The following is a 26,708-nucleotide window of genomic DNA, read 5'->3' as shown; positions in this document are numbered from 1 at the left end:
ATCCTGTACTGATACTGAGTAACATGATCCTGTATTATACTCCAGAGCTGCACTCCCTGTTCTGCTGGGGCTTGTCTATAGTGTATGTGATAGTTGGATATGAGGAGTTGGGGTTGCTTTGTGTCTGGGTTCGGCAGCTTGGTCTTGGATTAGTTATCACAGTGCAGTATCCCTGTGTAGGGGCCCAGTCGGAGCCTTGGTGTGGGTACGGCGAGGGTTAAGGGCCCGGCCTGGGAATAATGTGTGTGATGGAAGCGGAGCTGCTTCATCTTTCCCTCTGGCTGACAGAGCAGCAGCAGGGAGATGTGAGCCCCTCGCTCCGGACTCCCCCGGGGGATCGTGTTCTTCTACATCAGACTCTCACAGAATCAATGGGAGGTGCGGCTGATATCAGAGCCCGGCGCTCTATTTGTACTTGTTATTTTAGCTTTTATTTTCATTTATTTTATAAAACCTCTTTTCATGCATTCTGGCCGCCCTCACAGCTCCCACAGGACGTGATACTCACCGAGTGTCTACAATGTCCCCCCCCCCCCCTGCTTACCCCCAACACTAATGGTATCCTTCCTGCTGTAGGGAGATTGTTACATTGTATGAAGCCTTCTACATTGTATCCCTCCTGTGTATCTCTGCTTGTTACATTGTATCCCTCCCTGCCGTGTATCTCAGCTTGTTACATTGTATCCCTCCCTGCCGTGTATCTCAGCTTGTTACATTGTATCCCTCCCTGCCGTGTATCTCAGCTTGTTACATTGTATCCTCCCTCCTGTGTATCTCAGCGTGTTACATTGTATCCCTCATGCTGTGAATCTCAGCTTCTTACATTATATCCCTCCTGCTGTGTATCTCAGCTTGTTACCTTGTATCCCTTCTGTGTATCTCTGCTCTATACATTGTATCCCTCCTGTTTATCTCAGCTTGTTTCCTTGTATCCCTCCTGTGTATCTCAGCTTGTTTCCTTGTATCTCTTCTGTGTATCTCAGCTTGTTTCCTTGTTTCCCTTCTGTGTATCTCAGCTTCTTTCATTGTATGCCTCCTGTGTATCTCAGCTTCTTTCATTGTATCCCTCCTGTGTATCTCAGCTTGTTTCCTTGTATCTCTTCTGTGTATCTCAGCTTTTTACATTGTATCTCTCCTGTGTATCTCAGCTGTTTACATTGTATCCTCCCTGCTGTGTATCTCTGCTCTATACATTGTATCCCTCCTGTGTATCTCAGCTTGTTTCCTTGTATCCCTTCTGTGTATCTCTGCTCTATACATTGTATCCCTCCTGTGTATCTCAGCTTGTTTCCTTGTATACCTCCTGTGTATCTCAGCTTGTTTCCTTGTATCTCTTCTATGTATCTCAGCTTGTTTCCTTGTTTCCCTTCTGTGTATCTCAGCTTCTTTCATTGTATGCCTCCTGTGTATCTCAGCGTGGCCATCTCGTCTGTAGCGGAGTGATAATCGCCGGCGCCCCCGGAGTGACCCTCCTTCCACGCAGCTTTAGTGCAGCTGAATATTTTATTCCTTTGGAGAATACAACGTTGCGATCATCCGTGTAAATAGTCGGGGCTGTCAATAGCTGCATTATTTATGGGCCATACAGAGCGGCGTATAGGATGCAGGGAGATGGAGCAGAGCTGTGTGTGCGCCATGGGTTTGTCATATAGCACAAATGATGATGTGTCGTCTGTGCAAACTACAACTCCCATCATCCCCACAGCCTGGACTATGAGGTAGTGAGATCATAGTGAGAGGAGTAGTTTCATCTTACTAAATAGCTATAGATGTAGCAGAGCTGACTAAGTTTGATACCGTTCCTAGTTTAATAATCCGGGCTGGTATGATGGTGCACCTGCACACCCTTTCATCACCCAAATAACCAACTCAGCTCTTTTTTTAGTATAGATCGTGTAAAACCACAGCAATACATGATGGCTACGTAACCCATAGGCTTTTGTTAGTTACATCTGGTTTTATACTCCAGTCACAACCAGAGCTGCATTCACTGTTCTGCCGGTTTACGCTTACCCTTAGGCCCACATTCCCTTATTACTGCCCCCTGCTGGTTAAATGGTTTTTTTCAGCATTTTCTTTCTTTCAAATAAACCAATGCCAAAAAAGTGACAGATTTGTAATTTACTTATATTAAAAAAAAATCCAGTCTTCCAGTACTTATAAGCTGCTGTGTGTCCTGCAGGAAGTGATGTATTCTTCCCAGTGTGACACAGTGCTCTCTGCTGCCACCTCTGTCCATGTCAGGAACTGTCCAGAGCAGCAGCAAATCCTCATAGAAAACCTCTCCTGCTCTGGACAGTTCCTGACATGGACAGAGGTGGCAGCAGAGAGCACTGTGTCAGACTGGGGAGAATACACCACTTCCTGCAGGACATACAGCAGCTGGTAAGTACTGGAAGACTGGAGATTAAATAGAAGTGAATTACAAACCCCTGGAGCCAGTTGATTTGAGATAAGTTTTGTTTTTGGTGAACACCCCCTTTAATTGTTTGGACTCCTTGTTACTATACAGGAGCTGTCCATGCCGGGTGTAGTGCTGATACTCACTACGTGCTTGATAACAATATGCAGCAGAGATATAGCAGAGCTGAACCATCACGAACCATGGTCATGGCTTTTACTGAGCAAAGATAATGGAGTGTGATTGATTGCAATGCTATGCTACACCATAGATTATCACAGTGATACCACATGACTAACCCAGCTCTGCTACATCTAGCACAGTGATGCCACATGACTAACCCAGCTCTGCTACATCTAGCACAGTGATACCACATGACTAACCCAGCTCTGCTACATCTAGCACAGTGATACCATATGACTATACAAGCTCTGCTACATCTAGCACAGTGATACCACATGACTAACCCAGCTCTGCTACATCTAGCACAGTGATACCACATGACTATACAAGCTCTGCTACATCTAGCACAGTGATACCACATGACTATACAAGCTCTGCTACATCTAGCACAGTGATACCACATGACTATACAAGCTCTGCTACATCTAGCACAGTGATACCACATGACTATACAAGCTCTGCTACATCTAGCACAGTGATACCACATGACTAACCCAGCTCTGCTACATCTAGCACAGTGATACCACATGACTATACAAGCTCTGCTACATCTAGCACAGTGATACCACATGACTAACCCAGCTCTGCTACATCTAGCACAGTGATACCACATGACAATACAAGCTCTGCTACATCTAGCACAGTGATACCATATGACTATACAAGCTCTGCTACATCTAGCACAGTGATACCACATGACTAACCCAGCTCTGCTACAACTAGCACAGTGATACCACATGACTATACAAGCTCTGCTACATCTAGCACAGTGATACCACATGACTAACCCAGCTCTGCTACATCTAGCACAGTGATACCACATGACTATACAAGCTCGGCTACATCTACACATTGGAGTGTGATGGAAATCGTATGGTAAACCATATATTAGCGCAGTGATACCACATGACTAAGGATTCTATTACACCAAGCGATTTTTTGACGACTAACGATTAACGATCTGAAACGACCGCTATGGCAAAGGACCCGAAATCATTTGCCCAATTACTCGGAACAATGATCGTTACTTATGATCGTTCTTCCTATGACTTCTTATTACACCGAACAATGTGCGAACGATCAAGCAATAAAAATAGGTCCGAATTCTATCAAATGACCAACGATTTCTAGCTGGTCGTTTAAGAGTGATTGATTGCAATGCTATGCTAAACCCTAGATTATCACAGTGATACCACATGACTAACCCAGCTCTGCTACATCTAAACATTGGAGTGTGATTGATTGCAATGCTATGCTAAACCCTAGATTATCACAGTGATACCACATGACTAACCCAGCTCTGCTACATCTACACATTGGAGTGTGATTGATTGCAATGCTATGCTAAACCCTAGGTTATCACAGTGATACCACATGACTAACCCAGCTCTACTACATCTACACATTGGAGTGTGATTGATTGCAATGCTATGCTAAACCATAGGTTATCACAGTGATACCACATGACTAACCCAGCTCTGCTACATCTACACATTGGAGTGTGATTGATTGCAATGCTATGCTAAACCATAGGTTATTACAGTGATACCACATGACTAACCCAGCTCTGCTACATCTACACATTTAAGAGTGATTGATTGCAATGCTATGCTAAACCCTAGATTATCACAGTGATACCACATGACTAACCCAGCTCTGCTACATCTAAACATTGGAGTGTGATTGATTGCAATGCTATGCTAAACCATAGGTTATCACAGTGATACCACATGACTAACCCAGCTCTGCTACATCTACACATTGGAGTGCGATTGATGGAAATCGTAGGGTAAACCACAGATTAGCGCAGTGATACCACATGACTAACCCAGCTCTGCTACATCTACACATTGGAGTGCGATTGATGGAAATCGTAGGGTAAACCACAGATTAGCGCAGTGATACCACATGACTAACCCAGCTCTGCTACATCTACACATTAGAGTGCGATTGATGGTAAACCATAGATTAGCGCAATGATACCACACGACTAACCCAGCTCTGCTACATCTACACATTGGAGTGCGATTGATGGTAAACCATAGATTAGCGCAGTTATACCACATGACTAACCCAGCTCTGCTACATCTACACATTGGAGTGCGATTGATGGTAAACCACAGATTAGCGCAGTGATACCACATGACTAACCCAGCTCTGCTACGTCTACACATTGGATTGTGATTGAAATCGCATGGTAAACCACAGATTAGTGCAGTGATACCACACGACTATACCAGCTCTGCTTTATCTACACATTGGAGTGCGATTGATGGTAAACCATAGATTAGCGCAGTTATACCACCTGACTAACCCCGTAACCCAGCTCTGCTACATCTACACTTGTTATTCTTCCCCACACTCTGCAGCCTATAGACTCTCCGCTTTGTGTGGGTGCGCGCTCAGGTAAGCGTCGGCTCCTTATCCGGTGCTCACATATGGCGCTAGGTGTGATTGGCTGTGTACTCGGGAGCTCAGCCGTATCTCGCTTCCCTCCACACTCATTTGCTGAATAAAAGATGGCGAGTGGCGGAGCCATTTACATCCAGCAAACCTCTCTTCCAATTACTTGCATGTGGCTGCTCTGCCCCGCCATGCGTCTCGCTGGGAGCTCGCCTGATTCCTTTAAGTAAGGGCCCCGCGCTAATGGCGTCCAGGAAGCCGAGCGGCGGTAGATTGGCTATCAATTATTAACATCCTACTTGATTGCTTTCTGGAGGGATCTAGCTGTAACCCCATAAATGCTGGACGGAAAGGAGAGGAGATTCTGAGACTAACACGATGGGAGTTGTAGTTGTGGACGACCTCTGACTACCATTACCCTTGTCTGGTGTCGGGGTCCTCAGGATCCTGATGGTCGTCTCCATCCGTCTTGTGACTCCTCATCTTCTTTACCTCCACTTTAATTACATCAGGGCAAAAACCTGCTTGTTGCCCTTTCAAACGCCAACTAATGTTACAACTGTTACACATAGAGATGTAGCAGAGCTGAACCTGTTGTATCTCCACAGACATTGGCGTAGCTACCATGGAGGCAGACCACGCAACTGCTATGGGGCCCCATGACTCCTAGTGACGCCCCTGTCCACAGACCTGTAGGAAAAGCTGTTTTGATGACCTGTGTGCATGTAACCCAAAAAAGATATTCATTCTGAGATGGAGCAGAGTGGAGTTTTTTCATTGGTTTCGGTTCTGCCTCGTTATAAGGTAAAAGTAAAGAAGTAACTTATGTGGTATGGGGAACAACAAACAAATGGGCAGCTTAGCGCTAGCCCATCCATGAGTATTTAAAAGGTTTAGTGCCAGAGATTTGTAATTTACTTCTATTAGAACATCTCCAGTCTTCCAGTACTTATCAGCTGCTGCATGTTCTGCAGGAAGTGGTGTATTATTTCCAGTCTGGAGAGTGGGGGAGGCATTTATTAAGTCCGGCGTTTTTTACGCCGGACGTAAAAATGCCCCCGCAGCTCCGGCGCTACGGAGATTTATGTAGAGGCGGACTGCCTCTACATAAATCCCGTGCGCGCCGTTGCGCACCGCCGAAAACCTACGCCAGCTGAGGACTGGAGTAGGTTTTCGGCGTACATTTTGGCGGAACATATGATAAATCGCGCGGACTCTGAGTCCGCGCCTCCGTTCCGCCCACTCTCCGCCCCTTTTCCGCCCCCTTTCCGCCCCCCTGGCGTACTCGGCGGAAAGTGCCGATTTGCGAATATTTTATTCGCAAATCCGCCATTTTTGCTTAAAAAAAGACGCAAATCGGCACTTTCCGCCGAAAATCATCCATTCGCCGGATGATACATGTGGCCCTAAGAGTTTTCTATGGGGATTCGCTGCTGCTCTGGACAGTTCCTGACATGGACAGAGGTGGCAGCAGAGAGCACAGTGTCAGACTGGAGAGAATACACCACTTCCTGCATGACATACAGCAGTTGATAAGTACTGGAAGATTGGAGATTTTTTTAATTGAAGTAAATTACATATCTATATGACTTTCTGACACCAGTTGAATTGAATGGAGAAAAAAAATAGTCGCTGGAGTATCCCTTTAACTTGAGTTAACACCCTCGGCACTGCTACATGTGCGGATAATCAGGGGCGGCTGCTGGCGCCATATAACAGTAATAACAATATAATGATAATCATGATAATACAAATAACACTACAAAGCGCAGTAAATCCCAAACCGCAGAGTTTTCTTCGCCCCACGACATCCCGAATTTCCTGTGAAGATTTCCGACTCGATCTGAGACATCATCCAGTAATTACGGAGCGCGGCCGCGTGGGATCAGCCTCTCCGCCGCGAGCTCGCCAAACATGAGGGAATTAGTGGCAGGAGGTGGGAGCGCAGCACATTGCAGCCTCGTGTGCCGCAGATGGTGACGCCGCATCCCAGGCCTCAGATGGAGTGTCAGGGCTCCGGGATGATTACACCTAATCCTAATACCGCCAGGTAGTGCGCACGTCTCCACCGCCTGGGTCCCTGAGCCGCCATCTTATTATAGTCATCTATTACCGTACACCTGGGGAAGATTCCAGACAGATTTACATTATCCGCCTGTAATCAGTTCACATTGTCATTCGTGTGTCCTCTACTGTGGTACATACACCGTACACAACACTATCGGCTCCTCTATATCCCCCCTCCGGGAGACATGCTGTATCTATGGGGATTAGTGTGGAGTCGCTCCCCCTTAGCTGGTAGAAGAGATTCTGCCTTTCTACAAGATTCTGCAGGTGTCTATGGGAATTGTTACCCATTCATCCAGAAGACACTGGGGAGGTCACTGATGTGGGGAGAGGCCGAATCACAGTCTCTATGGATGGGGCTGAGGTCAGGGCTATCAGTCTCTATGGATGGGCTGAGGTCAGGGCTCACAGTCTCTATGGATGGGGCTGAGGTCAGGGCTCACAGTCTCTATGGATGGGGCTGAGGTCAGGGCTCACAGTCGCTATGGATGGGGCTGAGGTCAGGGCTCACAGTCTCTATGGATGGGGCTGAGGTCAGGGCTCACAGTCTCTATGGATGGGGCTGAGGTCAGGGCTCACAGTTTTTATGAATGGGGCTGAGGTCAGGGCTCACAGTCTCTATGGATGGGGCTGAGGTCAGGGCTCACAGTCTCTATGGATGGGACTGATGTCAGGGCTTACAGTCTCTATTCATGGGGCTGAGTTGTGGGCTCACAGTCTCTATGGATGAGGTTGGGGTCAGGGATCACAGTCTCTATGGATAAGGCTGATGTCAGGGCTCACAGTCTCTATGGATGAGGTTGGGGTCAGGGATCACAGTCTCTATGGATAAGGCTGATATCAGGGCTCACAGTCTCTATGGATGGGGCTGAATTGTGGGCTCACAGTCTCTATGGATGAGGTTGGGGTCAGGGATCACAGTCTCTATGGATAAGGCTGATGTCAGGGCTCACAGTCTCTATGGATGGCGCTGAGTTGTGGGGTTAAAGTCTCTATGGATGGGGCTGAGGTCAGGGCTCACAGTCTCTATGGATGTTGCTGAGGTCAGGGATCACAGTCTCTATGGATGTTGCTGAGGTCAAGGCTCACAGTCTCTATAGATGGGGCAGAGGTCAGGGCTCACAGTCTCTATGGATGGGGCTGAGGTCAAGGCTCACAGTCTCTATGGATGGGGCTGAGGTCTGGGATCACAGTCTCTATGGATGGGGCTGAGGTCAGGGATCACAGTCCCTATGGATGGGGCTGAGGTCAGGGATCACAGTCCCTATGGATGGGGCTGAGTTGTGTGGTTAAAGTCTTTATGGATGGGGCTGAGGTCAGGGCTCACAGTCTCTATAGTTGGGGCTGAGGTCAGGGATCACAGTCTCTATGGATGGGACTGATGTCAGGGCTCCCAGTCTCTATGGATAGATCAGAGCTCCCATTCCCCATGTGAGACACGGCTCTCTGTCACATTCTGTCCTGTATAACACTTTGTGGTTTGGATGTTCGTGTAGTTGTCGGTGCAGACACGACGGCCGCTCTGCGTTCCTCTCAGTTATTGCTCTGCTCCTGTGACGGCCGCTCTGATATCATCTTACAGAGTCTTCGGGGAAGGGGATTAATTCTGACAGAAATTGTTGTTAGACTGGCGAAGCCCCCAATGGTTCTGAGGATGAATAATATCTGTAATATTTGGATACATTAACCCATTCACTGCCATTCTACTCAGAAAGACAAATAGCGTTATCCTCTGTCCTCCCCTCAGTGATAGCGATAGAAAAGCTATAATAAGTCCAGATCATTATATATGTCTATGAAGGAGTCAACGATTTACCGGGAAAAACAATCTATGGGCAGGTGGGAAGGAGAAAGTCAGATCTGATGAAAACTTCACTTCAGAGAAATGGCCTTTCCTGTGTTACCTCTGCAAATAGCCCATCCATCAGCAGTGGTCGGAGGGAGCTGTCAGGGCGCTCAGTGCAGTCGCCGAGAACACAGCGTGCCAGGCCGCATCCCTTGTTTTATAGAGCTCCACACGAAGGTGAAGGAGATGGCGATATTTCTAACTGTGAAAGGTCTGATGAGTTAAGAGGCGCAATACAAATCCTGAAGTCAGTCTATTTTCAGTGAGCCTGCCAGTACAGGAGCGCGGCATGTACAGAACACAGATCATCAAGAGCACAGAGCAGGCGCCCTATAACAATATACTACAAGAACAGAACTACTATAATACTGCCCCTATATACAAGAATATAACTACTATAATACTGCTCCAATACATAGGAATATAACTACTATAATACTGCCTCCTATATACAGGAATATAACTACTATAATACTGCTCCTATATACAAGAATATAACTACTATAATACTGCTCCTATATACAGGAATATAACTACTATAATACTGCTCCTATATACAAGAATATAACTACTATAATACTGCTCCTATATACAAGAATATAACTACTATAATACTGCTCCTATATACAAGAATATAACTACTATAATACTGCTCCTATATACAAGAATATAACTACTATAATACTGCCCCCTATATACAGGAATATAATTACTATAATACTGCTCCTATATACAGGAATATACCTACTATAATACTGCTCCTATATACAGGAATATAACTACTATAATACTGCCCCTATATACAGGAATATAACTGTTACCATGCTGTTCCTATATACAAGAATGTAACTGCTATAATACTGCTCCTATATACAGGGATATAGCTACTATAATACTGCCCCCTATATACAAGAATATAACTACTATAATACTGCTCCCTATATACAAGAATATAACTACTATAAGCACAAGCAAATAGATGTGTTGGCACTATCAGTGACCCGTGATTTGTGTGGAGCTGTTTATGTTTTCAGATTAAGTGTCTTTGTGAGATGAGGAGCGTTGTAGTCTTTGTTGACTGAGTAATCTCAGTGACATTCATGCATTACAGTGGTGCTCAGCGTAAATGAGAAAGCAATTCATTTAATCAGCACAAGCCATTGAGGAAGTAAAAACCAGCGGCACTCACCGGGTTGATGCAGTTATGATGATTTATTGATACGATGTCATCTTGCAGATAAGCTCAGGGCAGGGGGAGACAGGTCCAGAGGTGCTGTGCACCGTGGCGACGGCCGTTTCGCGGGCTAACTTTCCCGCTTCGTCTAGCCTCCGGGGGTTTGAATCGGTTGTCAGTTTAAAGCCTCTTCTTCTGACGTCACCGATGAGGGGGTGTGTGTGATACACGTATTCCAAAACATGACACCAAGTGAACAAGTGTTACAATAAAAACAATTACAACAAGATGTGGGGATCTAAGGAACAAATGGGATAGTTATTGCACTTATAAATCAGTGCTACTGACAGTATTGAATAGTTTTACGTACTTATAGGGTTCGCAGAGCCGATACAATTACACATTGCGTGTAACTACTATAATACTGCTCCTACAGTATATACAGGAATATAACTACTATAATACTGTTCCTATATACAGGAATATAACTACTATAATACTGCTCCTATATACAGGAATATAACTACTATAATACTGCCTCTATATACAGGAATATAACTAATATAATACTCTATATATATATATATATATATATATATATATATATATATCTTTCCTGTGTGTGTTCTGTCCTTCCTCTCTGGTTCAGTTGCTGATTTGCCGGCCTCTCACATTTCGGAGTTTCCAGCTCCTGCAGGTTCGTTCTTGTTTCCCGCCTCTTGGTGTGAACAGTCGTCTTCTCCCCGATACTTTTCTGAATACTCGGGATCTAGGTCAATACCAAATCCTTCCCTAGTGATTAAGTATTGGGGGGGTGGATTAGATTTGGTGGCATTTGCATCTGACGTTGCTGGTTAATGTCTTCTCTCATGTTCGGGGGAAATCTCCTTTTCCTTATTTATTCCTGAAATTAATGTTTTCTGATCCCTCCAAGTATTCGCAGCGAGGACACTTGTGGTGCGGAGAGATTTAGGAACTTGTGACTTAGCACATATTGAGTTTTATTAGCTGGAGAGTTTTTACTTATTTCGGAGCCAGGAGTCAAATCTTGAGCTGTAAAAATCTCTTCGAGGGGAAATGTGAACTGCGAAGGATTAGGATGAGGGAGAAGGAGCGGGGACTCTCTGCCATCCTGGAGAGCCGTTTATATGGCCTCAATGTCATCATTTATTGGGATCCCAGAGGTCAGAGGGCGACAATGTCCGTCATTTTTTAAATGGTTATATCACTAGCCCCACCATTATATCTGGACCCGAACAGCAGTATAAAAAATGGGGAAGAGACAGGCAGTAGCCTGAACCTATGATGGAGCATGATTTAGAGGGTTAATACATTATCATATAATGGCATGACTTATAGTATAATAATAATATAGTGCTATCACTTATAGTCCTGGCCTCAGAGGGTTTTCTGCGATCCAACCCTGGCAGGAAGTTGTGTAGCCCTTTTATTCTCCTTGTTGTGTTGTCTCCAGCTCCTCGGCTGCTCCCTCTTTCCGAAGACAAGACATCATCCTCTGCGGCCTCGGAAGGTGTGGCTAGATATTGTATCTGAGCTCTAGCCCCACGCCCTGAGTGATGTCATCACCTCTGACTGGCCCCTAAAACCAACAGCCTCTTCAGATACATACATATATATATATTTTTTTTTTATTTCTTAGAGTAAGGTGTAATTACAGCATGCTGCCTCTTGCTGAGCAATGTCACAGGCAGATGAGATGAATACAGACGGTGCTGCAACCCCAGTATGAACTGCTTGACATTGGATGTTCTGCAGAAGCTCTGGGCTGGGAAGTGACGGGAGTGCTGTGGGAGGGGAGAAGGCAGGGTGGGAGGGCAATGGCATTTTTTTGTTGTTTTACAACTGGAGCAGACAGGTAAGCAATTGTTAAGCATGTTTCTTTATTTTGAGCTGATGTCGGAGTACCCCTTTAAGACTACCGTACACTCCAATCAGCTAAACTAGAGGCATTGTTCACAGCCGCATCTCGATGAACCTGATCTAAGACCCCGTCTACACTGGTAGTGAGGATGATACAGATAAGTGTCACATAGAGACAGGAGTCTTACAAAATAAACTTTATATGTTCACATGTAATTTTTATTTTTTATTTTTTAAATTAGAACGTAAAATTTCAAAAGGTTTGGGTTATGGAATGCAAATCCGAATTTTCATTAGTTCATTTTCCAACCCCCATTGACCTCAATGGGAGAAATTACACAGCATTTCTGTTTTTCCCTGCACAGACGCATCAGCGAGTACATAGACGTTCTTAATGGACTCACACTGATACATCACTGCTGATATACATCACATCAGAAATTGCGACCAGGTGGCGTTCTCTCGCTGTATGCCCCCGTGTTCTCTTCTGTGTGGGATGTTAGGGGTTAATGTGTACCATAATGAGTCTAAATGGCGTTAAATCTGCATTTAATCATCTCTCCTCTCCCACCCTGGTAATTGTGGGCGTCTGAGGCGGCGTGCGCACTTTTCCGGTGGCCCTCCGCAGGTTGCAGTGAATGGATGCGGGCAGCCAGAGGGGAGGCTAAGTGGTGCTTTTAGATGCCGATACACTAACGACTACAAGATGGCACGTAATCAATGTGTGAAGAATGGGTAATTCTCACTAATGCCTGCTAATGTTCTCATAATGATCTGTCAGAGCGCGGCAGCTAATTACCAGCATGGAGATTTGGCACACATCCGGTGAAGATGTCGCCGGTGCTGTCGAACGCCGAACGTGCATTGTCCTCCATCTCCCCGGTGGTACCTTGTCTCACGTTCTCATCCTTCTTTGTACTGTATTGTTCAGGTATCTTCTTAGGGGTCCGCCACTTCGCAGAAGCCGGGAGCAATGCGGCAACCAACCGGGCAGAATAAGAAAGCATCGAAAATTGTTATAATGTATGAAGATTGCAGGTGGCTCCAGCTGACTCCATAGAGACCCTCAGGTGGCCGGTCATAGTCGTCATACAGATAAAAGGGCAGCTGTACTTTCTTCACCTACACGAATTAATGTGACGAGAAGCAAAGTAATGAGATAGAATGTATCTGATCCACGTACCTGGTGTTACTCTAATATATAGGTGCCGAGCAGTGGACACCTGGCTGTTACCGCCAAATAAATGAAGATAAGTGGCTGCTGTATCCAGTTTATTGAAATGTAGATGAGATGTCTTTAAATAGATGACATGACTAAGATGCAAATAATATTTAAAGGGAAGATTAACTAGTAAAGGAATTAGGCGATGATCACGGCAACTGAGGAAAGAGAAATCAGGAATGACTACTAGGAGGATGACCATGGAAACCAGTTATCATACTATCTCCTACTACTATAATACTGCTCCAATATTTAAGAATATAAGTACATACTATAATACTGCCCTCATATACAAGAATATAACTACTATAATACTGCTCCTATATGCAGGAATATACCTATTATAATACTGCCCCCTATATACAGGAATATAACTACTATAATACTGCTCCTATATACAAGAATATAAGAACATACTATAATACTGCCCCCCTATATACAAGAATATAACTACTATAATACTGCTCCCTATATACAGGGATATAACTACTATAATACTGCTCCTATATACAGGAATATAACTACTATAATACTGCCCCCTATATACAGGAATATAACTACTATAATACTGCCCCTATATACAGGGATATAACTACTATAATACTGCTCCTATATACAGGAATATAACTACTATAATACTGCTCCTATATACAGGAATATAACTACTATAATACTGCTCCTATATACAAGAATATAACTACTATAATACTGCTCCTATATACAGGAATATAACTACTATAATACTGCTCCTATATACAGGAATATACTACTATAATACTGCTCCTATATACAGGAATATAACTACTATAATACTGCTCCTATATACAGGAATATAACTACTATAATACTGCATCCTATATACAGGGATATACTACTATAATACTGCTCCTATATACAAGAATATAACTACTATAATACTGCTCCTATATACAGGAATATAACTACTATAATACTGCCCGCTATATACAGGGATATAACTACTATAATACTGCTCCTATATACATGAATATAACTACTATAATACTGCCCCCTATATACAGGAATATAACTACTATAATACTGCACCTATATACAGGGATATAACTACTATAATACTGCTCCTATATACATGAATATAACTACTATAATACTGGTCCCTATATACAAGACTATAACTACTATAATACTGCTCCTATATACAGGAATATAACAACTATAATGTAGATGTAGAGTATGGTCGGCACTGCCGGTGTTAGTAGCGCTGTGGAGCTGATTGGGATCCGACCTGAATCAACTGAGCAAGAGGGGTGCTCCCAGAAGAACAGGATAGCGTATGTAATGACAAAGTAGAAAAAGAGGCTGGGGCACTCACCGGACTTGCAACTTCAGTTTAATAAACGGTAAGGCTTCAATCCATAGGTGAGGGAGGACAGATGGAATAGCGGGCGCTTACACCCCCGGGACGACGTTTCACGCCCACTCGGCGCTTCTTCCTGCCGGGGAATCTGTCCTCCCTTACCTATGGATTGAAGCCTTACCGTTTATTAAACTGAAGTTGCAAGTCCGGTGAGTGCCCCAGCCTCTTTTTCTACTTTGTCATAACAACTATAATACTGCTTCTATATACAGGAATATAACTACTATAATACTGCCCGCTATATACAGGGATATAACTACTATAATACTGCTCCTATATACATGAATATAACTACTATAATACTGCCCGCTATATACAGGGATATAACTACTACAATACTGCTCCTATATACATGAATATAACTACTATAATACTGCCCCTATATACAAGAATATAACTACTATAATATCCCTTCCCCCTTTACCGTAGTATATCCGGTGTAATATGTAATGCTGCCATATCTGACTGGGTCTTATGAATCCTCTATCCATACTGCTGGCTGGGAGGATATATAACAGTATATGTGCTCTGGTTATGTGTTTGTCTTCTCTCCGGACCTCCTGGCTCCTCATTTAGGTATAATTTCTCGTTTTCTGTACGCTGCTCCTCCTTAGATGGCCGTTGCCTCCGGCGCTCTCCACGCTTTCTCATACCTCCCACTGTATCCTCTTCTGGCGGTTCCGCGGTCGGGGAGGAGACCTCAGCGTGTTCCCTTTTTGAAAATTCCCATTATTGGCAGGAAAATTCCTTGTGATTGTGGAAGTGTCAGGACTCCGCAGGGTCATAGAGCGCCAAGGGGTAAAAATCAAAGAATGGCGCATATGGCGCCTTGTGTGATGTCCGGGGAAGAGAGAGCAGAGCGAAGCATAAAGGATCAGAAGCCTTGTGTATCATCTCAATTAGGGGAAACTCATTGTATCTGATATCACACTGACCATTACAGGTGGCCGTAATGTGCCGCACATAGTGCCGTATACTTGGAGGAATTATATATATATATATATATATATATATATAAAAGGGTTCAGAGACTTTGTTACAGCTTGTCCAGCACTAACCATATACAATAGTGGCCTCATACTATTACCGTACCAGGAACACATATCACTGTAACATAGTGGCCACATAACACTGCCATAGAGTGCCATTGTACTAATTCCATACAACCAACACACAAGCGCTGCGGAATCTGTTGGCGCTATACAAATAAATATTATTATTATTATTACACAAGTAATATAGTGCCAGCATAAAACGGCCATATACTGCCTATATATTAGTACAATACAAGAAACCATAACAATGTAATACAGTGGAAACATTAAGCTGCTATACAGTGCCTTTACACTAATAATATACAACCAACACACAAGTGATATAACATAAAACGGCCATATACTGCCTATATACTAGTACAATATAAAAACCACATAACAATGTAATACAGTGCAAACATAAAACTACCATATAGTGACCCTATACTAGTACTTTACTAGAAACACATAACAATAATATATAATATAGTGCAGATATAAAGCTGCCATATAGTGCATTTATACTGGTACCATACAAGGAACAAATACAATATACTACCCCTGTAATACTACTTTATACTAGTATTGTAGAAAGAACATATAGCGGTACAATTATAGTAGCCACCTAACACTGCCATATAGCGCTGTAATACTAATACTATACAACCAACACACAATAAAGTAATATAGTGGCAGCATAAAATGACCATATAGTGGCTAAATACTAGTACAATACAAGTAACACCTAACAATGTAATACAGTGCAAACATAAAACTACCACATAGTGCCTATATATAAGTACCATACAAAGAACTTATAACAATGTAATGTAGTGCCAGCATAAACCTGCCATATATTGCCTTTCTACTAATACTATACAACCAACACACAATACAGTAATCTAGTGCCAGCATAAAACGGCTGTATGGTGCCATCATATTAGTACAATACAAATATCACATAGCCAGGGATGTAGCTAGGATTCATAGGGCCCCATAGCAAAAAAGTGTAAAGGGTCCCCCCCTCCCCTACACACAACACAAAGTACTGGCAGAGCAGAGAGCCAATGGCTGCTTGCTCTGTCAGTCCACTGTATTTAACTATAAGGGCCCATTAGGAGACTACCTTCTACTTAACCCCTTATGTACTGCAGTGTGTAAGTGACCTAAAGTTCACATACATGCTGCAACACAAAAAAAGAGTTAAAAGGGAAGATAATGAGATCTCTGCTTCACTGCTGATGCACTGATAACCCCTGACCTCTGGCACATTATCCTACTTAATTGCAGCAGCCGGAGAACAGAGATCAGGGGTTATCAGAGCAGTGAAGCAGAGATCTCCTTGTCCTCTGCATATTAACCCTTTTTTATGTTGCAGCATGTAAGTGAGGTTTGGGTCACTTACATGCTACAGTACATAAGGAGTTAAGCAGAAGGACACATGAGGCTCTTATCTTTCCTGTGCATCCCCGAGTCCCCTTCCTGCATGGGCCCCATAACACCTGCCTACCCTGCCTCTATGGTAGCTATGCCACTGCACATAGCAATGCAATACGGTGCAAACATAAAACTACCATATAGTGCTATTATACTAGTACCATATAAAGAACACATAAAGTAAACCACCATATAATGCCTGTATACTAGCATCATACAAAGAACACATGATATAATATAGTGCAAATATAAAACTTCCATATAGTATAAACATAAAACTCCCATATAGTGCCTGTATCCTAAAACTTTACAAGGATCACACCGCAGTATTCAAGTTGTAACCTTCAAAGAATTATCTCATCAAGGCCACTCTGTCCTTCTAATACTGTCCATAGGAGATTACACAGTCACCCTCCCTGGGGGACCCCCATGACCCCCCAAGTCATTTGAAGGAATTGACCATTGATTTTTCCGGGTCAGGGTGGAGTTCCCCTTTAAGGAGGTTATTACATTCCTCCTCCTCTCCCCCGCAGCTGATCCCCCCACCTCCCCGGCACATGTCAGTGTGTCATAGCTTCATCTCTCAGACATATGTGCTGCAAGGTTACAGGAGGGAGGATTAATATTTGCTCAGCAAAGTCATCACTTTAGGAGAGACGGCAGAGAGTGCGGGCAGCAACAGCAGGGCGCGCGGCGGCGGATTAACCCCTTCCTGCCTCCCCCCCATCACAGACAGGATTATCCCTGGCATCTCCTCAGGGGTCACACACTGGATTAGATTCGCCTTTTTAGCTGCTGATCTGGGGGTCATGGACAGAAGTGACCCCATCATCTCCACAACTTAACCCCTTATCAACTGCAGCTGAGGTCAAAGATTAACCCTTTCCCTTCCATACTACGTCAAATTGCTATATTCCAGTACCAAACTTTAGGAAGAAGAAGCTTTTTTATTATTGTAGGCCAATGCATACTGTACTGTATATATATATATATATATATATATATATATATATATATATATATACACACACCCCCTTCTTTAGCCTCGGTGAACATTTTGTTAACACATCCAGGGACTTATAGGGCAGAGGAATCCGGCTGCTTTATAAGTGATCTGTCACGGCCTATCAGAACGCATATCTGACAGCACCTGACCTTAGAGTATTCCGACCCTCTCTACAATGTTGCCTTCATGATCATTAGCTCCTCCCTCTTCTTATTGACAGAGTATTATTAGATTGTTAGATACATTGCATCCATCAGGGTGATAAATATTTACCTTCTATGTCATAGAGGAGATACAATGTATCCATTATAATGATTAGCTCCTCCTACTTAATGGCAGAAGAATATATAAAGCTTACCTAGAATTTTTTTTCTATCATTTTTTAGTTACAGGTAACTCTCAAACCTCTGAGAGCAAACTAGTGGACAGCGATTTATCAATGTCTCTATAGTAGGGGGCGGGGAAGGAGCTTGGCTGTCTGCCAGCAGTGCACATACAGGTACTTTCTTTCCCTTACTTGTCTGGACAATCCCAGCAGTTACTCCTTCCTGCTATTCCATGACAAAGTACAGTGGACTGAACAGGATAGTACTGTGCTGCGGGTTTATTTACTGCACACTACTATACATTGTATGTGGAGAGAGAAGGAGGTTACTAATGCACTATGCACTATGCAAGGAAATAAAAGAAGCAGCAGCACGGAAAGGAAGGGGTCACACTAAGCATTAAACTGATAATAATAATGATGATGAAATGAATAGGAAGCCTTGATTTACCTTTCAGGGATAGTGTATATCCTTCTCCCCCTCTCTTTCACATAGCAGTAACTAACCTCCACTCACACTTTTTGTGTTCTGTCTTGATGTGTTATGTGTTATGAGACAGAATTCCCTTAACAACAGACAATGAGCAGTAAAGAAGTTAGACACCTAGTGACCCAAGTTTTTTATGGGGTAAGAAGCATTTTGGTAAATAAAGTGACTTGCAAATATGTTAGGAATCACATAGGCGGGAAGTTATTTAAATCGCCAGGAATTATTGAACTCTTAGGTCTTAGGGGATACAATATATCCATCCCGATGAGTCATTCCTCTACTCCTCATTGGCAAAAGAGTCAGATCTTTTCCCAGAGAAGAGATTGTATCTTCCAGGGTGGATAACTCCTTCCATTCTGGCCACCATCGTAGACTAAGCATCTTTCTCAGTCCTTGCAAGGCAGGAAGGAGGACAAGTCCTAGTGGCAAGGTGTCTCCCATCAAAGAAGAAACCATCTCTACTGTACCAGAGTGGTGAGGACAGATGGATCACTGACCTAGATTCTTTCTCAGAATATGATCAACACAAGTATAGATAGTCTGCCAGGTGGCTACTTATCATGGAGGGAGAAGGAGTGAGATCACAGTCAGTCCTCGCTGTACGTGACAGGCATCTTCATTGGCATCTTCATTGGTGTGTTCATTGACGTCTTTATTGGTGTGTTCATTCGCGTCTTCATTGGTCTTTTTATTGGTATCTTCATTGGCTCGTACATTGGCAGCTTCATTGGTGTCTTCATTGGCATCTTCATTGGTATGTTCATTGGCATTCTCATTGGCGTCTTCATTGGTATGTTTGTTGGCATTCTCATTGGCGTCTTCATTGGTATGTTTGTTGGCGTTCTCATTCGCTTTCTCATTGGTGTCTTTATTGGCATCTTCTCTGGTGTGTTAATTGGTATCTTCATTGGTGTATACATTGGCATGTTCATTGGTGTGTTCATTGGTATCTTCATTGGCACCTTTACTGGTATGTTCATTGACGTTCTCATTGGCCTTCTCATTGGTGTTTTCATTGGAATCTTCATTGGTGTGTTCGTTGGCATTTTCATTGGCGTCTTCATTGGTGTGTTCATTGGCATTCTCATTGGCGTCTTCATTGGTGTTCTCATTGTTGTCTTAATTGACGTCTTCATTGGTGTTCTCATTGATGCCTTCATTGGCATGTACATTGGCATCTTTATTGGCATGTACATTGGTGTATTCATTGGTGTGTACATTGGAGTCTTCAATGGCAGGTACTTTAGCGTGCTCATTGGTCTCTTTATTAACAGGTACATTGGCGTCTTCATTGAGGTCTTCATTGGTGTCTTAATTGATGGGTATATTGGCATCATCATTGACATCTTCATTCGTGTGTTCGTTGGCATCTTCATTGGTGTCTTCATGGAAGTCTTCATTGGCGTGTTCCTTGGCATCTTCATTGGCATCTTCATCCCTTTTGTACAGTCAGGTGTGGTGTGACCTGTCCTCTCTTCAGAGATGTTGTATATCAGTGTAGGGTGAGGTCCTGGGTCTGGTTAATAGTTATGTATTATAATCTCCCCAATAATCAGACTATCCAGGCTGCAGTCCCCAGTATGGAGTATAGAGCGCTGACAGCCATATGAATCACTGCGTCCTTCCTTCTCCTTGGATCCTTCTCGGGTTTTCAGTCTTCTTAAGGGTAGATTTCTATTTTCTGTGTTTTTCTTCATCCATGGTGTTGCAATACGTTCATCCTAAGGTCGAATGTGACGCGTTCCGCTCCACTGAGACCTGACATGGTCACCAGCTCAGAATTGCTGGAAACCTCCAGTGACCATTCCCGGCTTACAGAATATATTCTTAGAATGGGGGGTTAGGTTGAATTTAGAGGACAAGCGAGTGCGGAGATTCTGAGATACATGTTATTTTCCTGTGGTCGGGTAGTCCAAAGCTGTCAGTGGGTGCATCTAGTATTTCCATGTAAGTTAATACAGATAAGTTAGAAGAACAATCCCTCAAGTAGGAGCATAAGGAGTAATTACAGGGCCTATAGCTTCCAGTAAGGAACAAATCCACTGTGGAGACCCTTATCTTTAGAAGACAAACAAATTGTATTCTCCTAATGATGTCACAGCACAGGGATAATACACACAGTGATGTCACAGTACAGGGATAATACACACAGTGATGTCACAGTACAGGGATAATACACACAGTGATGTCACAGTACAGGGATAATACACACAGTGATGTCACAGTACAGGGATAATACACACAGTGATGTCACAGTACAGGGATAATACACACAGTGATGTCACAGTACAGGGATAATACACACAGTGATGTCACAGTACAGGGATAATACACACAGTGATGTCACAGTACAGGGATAATAGACACAGTGATGTCACAGTACAGGGATAATACACACAGTGTTGTCACAGTACAGGGATAATAGACACAGTGATGTCACAGTACAGGGATAATACACACAGTGATGTCACAGTACAGGGATAATACACAGTGATGTCACAGTACAGGGATACTACACACAGTGATGTCACAGTACAGGGGTAATACACAGTGATGTCAAGGTACAGGGATAATACACACAGTGATGTCACAGTACAGGGATACTACACACAGTGATGTCACAGCACAGGGATAATATACAGTGATGTCACAGTACAGGGATAATATACAGTGATGTCACAGTACAGGGATAATACACACAGTGATGTCACAGTACAGGGATAATACACACAGTGATGTCACAGTACAGGGATAATACACAGTGATGTCACAGTACAGGGATACTACACAGTGATGTCACAGTACAGGGATAATACACAGTGATGTCACAGTACAGGGAGATAATACATAGTGATGTCACAGAACAGGGATAATACACAGTGATGTTACAGTACAGGGATAATACACAGTGATGTCACAGTACAGGAATAATACACACAGTGATGTCACAGTACAGGGATAATACACAGTGATGTCACAGTCCCCAGCCGTCACAATGCTGTTAATACCAGAGATAGGATTTCTGTATACTCCCACACTATCGCCTTGTACATGAGGATTAGAGCGGCGCCATATTCAAGGTTCTGTCGGTAGCAACAGGTGCTGGAAGAAAACAATTAAAAACAATGGTTATGTGCGCGGCGCTCCTCGCTTTCCTGCCGTATTTGGCGGAGGTAGCGGCTGCACAGGAGCGTTAAACAGTAGGTGTGTGGTCTCTCCTCTCCTGCTCCCAGATAGCGCGCCACTTCTGCTAAGAAATAATGGCAGGCTGCTGCACTTCCCTGCCGAGTTCTGCTATCATCTTCTGGAACATAATCACCATTATCCACTCAAGACCCTCTGTGCAAAATAATGAGAGAAAAAAAATATCCCCCCCAAATCATGTGACAATTCCCTCCCCGGCTCCTTCTCTCCTCCATCTGTTGTCTCTGGCAGATTCGCCATCCAATTAGTCACATTTAATGTTGCTGTCAGGTTTGCGGATGGGCTGGAGTTTAGAGTAAATTATTAAAGGCTTTACAAGCGTTCCGGGCGATTTAGAGTTTACTGGTAACGGTATAAAATAAAGCCCTGTAAATGTTAGCGCAGACGCCGAAAAGATTGGGGGGGGGGGGGGGATCAAAGATGGAAGAAGGAACGGAGGAAGGAGAGGCCCTATTCCACCAACAGATCTGACGACAGATTATCTGCCAAAGATTTGAAGCCAAACCCAGGAGTGGATTTGAAAAGAGGAGAAATCTCAGTCTTTCCTTTATGACCTGTTCTCTGTTTATAGTCTGTTCCTGGGTTTGGCTTCAAATCTTTGGCAGATAATCTGTCGTCAGATCTGTTGGTGGAATAGGAGTGGACGCCCGGTGAGCGATAAAGAGAAGAGCGTAATAATCACCGTAATAACAGAGAAAATTATATCAGTAATAATAAGGGTGAAAAAGCAAAAATATATACAGTGTCCTATATTACTGGTTATATTGTATTCATTACAAACACTGATATAATAGGTATATTCCTGTATATAGGGAGCAGTATTATAGTAGTTATATCCCTGTATATAGGAGCAGTTATAGTAGTTATATTCCTGTATATAGGGAGCAGTATTATAGTAGTTATATTCCTGTATATAGGAGCAGTATTATAGTAGTATATCCCTGTATATAGGGAGCAGTATTATAGTAGTTATTTTCCTGTATATAGGAGCAGTATTATAGTAGTTATATTCCTGTATATAGTAGCAGTATTATAGTAGTTATATTCTTGTATATAGGGGCAGTATTATAGTAGTTATATTCCCGTATATAGGGAGCAGTATTATAGTAGTTATATTCTTATATATAGGAGCAGTATTATAGTAGTTATATCCCTGTATATAGGAGCAGTATTATAGTAGTTATATTCCTGTGTATAGGAGCAGCATTATAGTAGTTATATTCCTGTATATAGGAGCAGTATTATAGTAGTTATATTCTTGTATATAGGAGCAGTATTATAGTAGTTATATTCCTGTGTATAGGAGCAGTATTATAGTAGTTATATTCCTGTATATAGGAGCAGTATTATAGTAGTTATATTCCTGTATATAGGAGCAGTATTATAGTAGTTATATTCTTGTATATAGGAGCAGTATTATAGTAGTTATATTCTTGTATATAGGGGCAGTATTATAGTAGTTATATTCCTGTATATAGGGGGGGGGGGTATTATAGTAGTTATATTCCTGTATATAGGAGCAGTATTATAGTAGTTATATTCTTGTATATAGGGGCAGTATTGTAGTAGATATATAGTATATTCTTGCATACAGAGTGCGGTCGGTCATTACTCTAGTGGATAGGCTGCATTCTCAGTGACCTCTGTGCATTTCTTTGTATCCGCACCTCTGTGTGGGTGGTAATTCCTCTCTATCACCCTAGCTGTATAGTCATCGCTGTTATATACAGTATGTTACATTCTGTTACCAGTAAATTATTGCAGTATGATATTTTCCTGGTTTTGCAGATATCTTGTTGGTTCAGCAGGTGATTTAGGCTTTTGTCTTCTGACGTCTATAGACCTTTCCCTACATATACATGAATATAATGCTGTCCGGACTGTGATCTGCTAATTCATTACATCCTAAATCTTCATGTAGCTGATAGAAGCGCCGAGCTGGAGGTCAGTGAGGGGAATGGCAGCTCCAGGGACTCGGGGTCCTCCTGCCTCTGGGGTACTGTGTCAGATTTGTTTGGGTAAGAAATTAGACCCTGTAAGAGACTGGAGGCGGCACGCTAGGTCTGTGATAATGGGGGAATCCGGGTCCCTCCAAAGCACCAGACTCATTAATATTGTAAGGAGCCAGATGTTTACTCGGAAACACCAAATCTGCAGGACACTGACCTTACACGGACCCACTCATCAGGCTGTCACGCACATCAGTCACCCCCCATCCAGGATACATGGGCGAGACGCCTAACTCTCAGGGTCACCTTAAAGGAAACTCCACCTTAAATAATCAAAACTGCATCGAACCTGATACAAGTTTATCTAAGTAACATGCACTTGTTTATTTAGGTAATTTTTATACTTCTGTATCCTCTCTGTTCAGCCAGTGGCAGATCTGGATCCCTGTAATTGCAATGCATTGTGGGAGCTCAGATCACAGGGATCCAGTTATCTCTCACGTCCCCAATTTCAACACTGTCAAAGGCGCCGATACACCTCCACCTGCAGCATAGGAGAAAAGTCTTGTTTTTACCACAAATAGACACTTTTTGGGTAAAGTTAAAGGGGTTCTCCCCTTCTTATTAAAAGTGTCTCCTGCCAGTAAGCAGATCATAAAGTGTCATCTCCCAATGATCAGTGTGATCAGGTGATCTGTGTGAAAACCTGTCAGTGAGTGTTCACTTTCCCTGCAGCGCCACCATAGGTGACATGAAGTGTTACATTGTGTCCATCCATATCAGTGTGCTGTGTGTGTAATGCAGGACGGGACGGGTCCTCCAGGATGAGAGACGCTCTTTGTAACCACATTACAGTCCACTAGAAGAGTATCCTGAACAGTGGACCCCACTGTAGTCAAATAGAAAGGAATTTTCTAAACAGGACAACCCCTTTAAGTGGTGATCTATGCTATAGAATGAGATAGGATGTAATGGATCATCACTGTAGAATAAGTAAAGCAAAGTCTTACTAATTGTTATAAGTAGATGTTAAAGGGCTTGTCCAGGATTAGAAAAAGCACAGCTACTTTCTTCCAGAAACAGCGCCACCCTTGTCCTCAGGTTGTGTGTGGTATTACAATTCACTTCCATTCACTTCAATGGAACTGAGCAACAATACCCACACCCAACCTGAGAACAGGGGTGCTGATGTTTCTGGAAGAAAGTGACCATGTTCTTTTAAGCCTGGACAAGCCCTTTAATATAAAGTGGAGTTCTCCTTTAAGCAGCTCTGGACACACAAAGCCAAGGGCGGCCGCTCCTCGCCGGCGTACATTGGTTTCAGTCTCACCCTACGTTACCTTCACTGTTTCATTTCACACCTTTAAATATTTTAATATTCATTTGAAAAAACCCTTAATATTTAATATTCCCCTTAAATAGCGCGGTGGCGTTTAATATTCCCGGTTAATAAGGGATGAGACAATGGATGTTATACCAATGCATTTTAAATGGCTGGACTTTTTGGGGGGAGGTGAAAGTGCAAGGAATGTAAATCACTTCCAACCTTTTCTGGAAGTCGCTGAGCTGAGGAAACGTGTGAAATCCCGGCCCTGCGCCAAAGTCACATTGCTGAAATTTTCAGGCAAATCTGAATCTTTCAGGCAGTTTCATTTATGTCTTAAAGGGGTAGTTCACCCCCAATTTTTGTTTTCTTTCAAATCAGCTGGTGGCAGAAAGTGGCAAAGATTTGTAATTCCCTTCTATTAATAAATCTCTTGTCTTCCAGTACTTATCAGCTGCTGCATGTCCAGGAGGAAGTGGTGTATTCATTTCAGCCTGACACAGTGCTCTCTGCTGCCACCTCTGTCCATGTCAGGAACTGTCCAGAGCAGGAGAGGTTTTCTATTGGGATTCAGTGGTGACAGATCAGGCATTGAGATTCCACATGCCCGATCCCTCTATTCACCAACATCATCTGTCAGGAAGAGTTGGCACAAGTGCATACACATAAGCCAGTGGGCTACTCCCAAAAATATTTCCTAATTTTTATTGTAGCCTATAGTTTTTATCCATCAAGATATGGCTAATAATAATAATAATAATAATAATAAAAATTTGTATAGCACAAACTAATTCCGCAGCACTTTACATAGTTTGACAGTTTTGGTCCCTTTCCCTATTATGGCTCACAATCTCACCTGGCTCACCTATCTATGTTTTGGGAAGAAACCAAAGTACCCGGTGGAAACCCACGTAAACAAAGAGAGAACATACCAACTCTTTGAAGATGTTGCCTTTGGACGTGGAGAGAACATACAAACTCTTTGAACATGTTGCCTTTGGACATGAAGAGAACATACAAACTCTTTGAAGATGTTGCTCCTGGACATGGAGAGAACATACAAACTCTTTGAAAATGTTGCCCTTGGACACGGAGAAAACATACAAACTCATTGCAGTGGTTAAGTCCTATATCTCCTCAGTCTTAAAAAAAATTTCTGTCAGTAGATAAAAGGAGGGGGAGGAGGGAGATGCAGCTGCATCTCTCTCTCTCTCTGTAATACTCTGAGAGGGGTGTAATAGTATGGTGACATAAGACTCTTGGGGCTGTTTACTGCTTTACCTCCACTGCTAAGTATCGGGGTCCAGGAGACCTTGTTGCAGATCCCATTGTCAGAAACAACAGCACAGCATGTAATAGTCCAGCA

At 43.1% G+C, this 26,708-nt stretch overlaps 1 protein-coding gene across 4 annotated transcripts in view; it reads left to right on the top strand.

Moving 5' to 3' along the window:
- LSAMP (limbic system associated membrane protein) overlaps positions 1 to 26,708 on the top strand; it is a 538,214-nt gene that overhangs the window by 81,060 nt on the left and 430,446 nt on the right. The window lies entirely within an intron of this gene.

The sequence above is a fragment of the Dendropsophus ebraccatus genome, chromosome 11, assembly GCF_027789765.1.
Source record: "Dendropsophus ebraccatus isolate aDenEbr1 chromosome 11, aDenEbr1.pat, whole genome shotgun sequence".
In the NCBI taxonomy this organism is placed as follows: domain Eukaryota; kingdom Metazoa; phylum Chordata; class Amphibia; order Anura; family Hylidae; genus Dendropsophus; species Dendropsophus ebraccatus.
The sequence above is the reverse complement of the archived record's forward strand: the minus strand, read 5'-3'. Positions and strand labels throughout refer to the sequence as shown.